The sequence below is a fragment of the Triticum aestivum genome, chromosome 4A, assembly GCF_018294505.1.
Source record: "Triticum aestivum cultivar Chinese Spring chromosome 4A, IWGSC CS RefSeq v2.1, whole genome shotgun sequence".
In the NCBI taxonomy this organism is placed as follows: domain Eukaryota; kingdom Viridiplantae; phylum Streptophyta; class Magnoliopsida; order Poales; family Poaceae; genus Triticum; species Triticum aestivum.
In genome coordinates, this window is record NC_057803.1 from 21,446,474 (window position 1) to 21,449,392 (window position 2,919).

Sequence of the window (2,919 nt, forward strand, 5' to 3'; positions counted from 1 at the left end):
GTTGATTATGCCATTGATATGAGTAAACATGAGACCTAAATGTTATTGCGAATATGGTTAGTTCATAATCTTTGTTGAAAACTTGAATGTTGGCTTTACATATTTACAACAAGAGCAAACAGAGTTTGTAAAAGTTTTTCTTTATCACTTTCAGTTTATCAACTGAATTGCTTGAGGACAAGCAAAGGTTTAAGCTTGGGGGAGTTGATATGTCTCCGTCGTATCTACTTTTCCAAACACTTTTGCCCTTGTTTTGGACTCTAACTTGCATGATTTGAATGGAACTAACCCGGACTGGCGTTGTTTTCAGCAAAAATTGCCATGGTGCTAGTTTTGTGCAGAAATAAAAGTTCTCGGAATGACCTAAAAATCAACGGAGATTATTTTTGGAATATATAAAAAATACTGGAAGAAAGATCCACGTCAGGGGGACCACACCCTGTCCAAGAGGGTGGGGGCGCGCCCTACCCCCCTGGGCGTGCCCCCTGCCTCGTGGCCCCCCTGACGCTCCACCGACCTCAACTCCAACTCCATATATTCGTGTTCGGGGAGAAAAAATCAGAGAGAAGGATTCATCGCGTTTTATGATGTGGAGCCGCCGCCAAGCCCTAAACTCTCTCGGGAGGGCTGATCTGGAGTCTGTTCGGGGCTCCGGAGAGGGGAATCCATCGCCATCGTCATCATTAACCTTCCTCCATCACCAATTTCATGATGCTCACCGCCGTGCATGAGTAATTCCATTGTAGGCTTGCCGGACGGTGATGGGTTGGATGAGATTTATCATGTAATCGAGTTAGTTTTGTTAGGGTTTGATCCCTAGTATCCACTATGTTCTAAGATTGATGTTGCTATGACTTTGCTATGCTTAATGCTTGTCACTAGGGCCCAAGTGCCATGATTTCAGATATGAACTTATTATGTTTTCATGAATATATGTGAGTTCTTGATCCTATCTTGCAAGTCTATAGTCACCTATTATGTGTTATGTTCCATTAACCCCGAAGTGACAATAATCGAGATACTTATCGGTGATGACTGTAGTTTGATGAGTTCGTGTATTCACTAAGTGTTAATGCTTTGGTCCGGTACTCTATTAGAAGGAGGCCTTAATATCCCTTAGTTTCCAATAGGACCACGCTGCCACGGGAGGGTAGGACAAGAGATGTCATGCAACTTCTTTTCCATAAGCACATATGACTATATTCAGAATACATGCCTACATTACATTGATGAACTAGAGCTAGTTCTGTGTCACCCTATGTTATGACTGCTACATGATCGATCACATCCGGCATAATTCTCCATCACCGATCCATTTCCTATGAGCTTTTCATATATTGTTCTTCGCTTATTTACTTTTTCGTTGTTACTGTTACAATCACTACAAAACCCAAAAATATTACTTTTGCTACTGTTACCACTACTATCATATTACTTTGCTACTAAACACTTTGCTGCCGATATTAAGTTTCCAGGTGTGGTTGAATTGACAACTTAGCTGCTAATACTTGAGAATATTCTTTGGCTTCCCTTGTGTCGAATCAATAAATTTGGGTTGAATACTCTACCCTCGAAAACTGTTGTGATCCCCTATACTTGTGGGTTATCAACGGATACTGGTCGGATGGTCCCTGCGATCAAAGGTGATTGGGCATGACGACCATGGGTTGAATTTTGGGGCGACTGGCTCTATCGCATAGACGTCCCTAAGCGCATGCTTGCGCTCCCTCTTGGGGATATGGGTAGCGTATATCATATTCACCGTTTTGATTTGAGGGGGAAACTTCTTCTGTCCCCCTGTGTTCGGTGGCCGAGGCTCCTCGTCATCATCATCACTTTGCGACCCCTTCTCCTTGTCTTCGGTATTTAACTTGCCGGCCTGGTTGAAGACCCAACAACTCCGGTGGTATGATTGGCTGGTTTATCAGGGGTGCCATGGATCTGACATGGACGATCGAGTATGCGATCCAGGTTGGAAGGGCCTTGATTATTCCTTTTATATGGCTTCTTTCGCTGTCCGGACTTGGAGCCACTGAATCCGGCGTTGACCGCCGTGTCCTCGGTATTATCACCGTTGCTTCGACGCTTGTGCTTGTTGCGTCGGGGCTTGCCGTTGCTATTTCTGGCTTCCGAAGTGCCAGGTTCGCTTGCATTGTTATTGGTACGGGCTAGCCAGCTATCTTCGCCCGTGCAAAAGTGGGTCATGAGTGTTGTGAGGGCCGCCATGGACTTCGGCTTTTCTAGGCCGAGGTGTCGGGTGAACCATTCATCCCGGATGTTATGTTTAAAGGCCGCTAGGGCTTCGGCATCCGAATAGTCGATGATCTGGTTCTTTTTGGTTAAGAATCTAGTCTATAATTTCCTGACTGACTCTCCGGGCTGTTGGATTATGTGACTCAAGTCGTCGGTATCCGGAGGCCGAACATATATACCTTGTGAGGGAATCCTGGATTAGGGGGTGTCCGGATGGCCGGACTATACCTTCAGCCGGACTCCTGGACTATGAAGATACAAGATTGAAGACTTCGTCCCGTGTCCGGAAGGGACTTTCCTTGGCGTCAAAGGCAAGCTTGGCGATACGGATATGTGGATCTCCTACCATTGTAACCGACTTTGTGTAACCCTAACCCTCTCCGGTGTCTATATAAACCAGAGGGTTTTAGTCCGTAGGATAACGTACAAAAACAACAATCATACCATAGGCTAGCTTCTAGGGTTTAGCCTCTCCGATCTCGTGGTAGATCTACTCTTGTACTACCCATATCATCAATATTAATCAAGCAGGACGTAGGGTTTTACCTCCATCGAGAGGGCCCGAACCTGGGTAAAACTTCGTGTCCCTTGCCTCTTGTTACCATCCGGCCTAGATGCACAGTTCGGGACCCCCTACCCGAGATCCGTCGGTTTTGACACCGACAT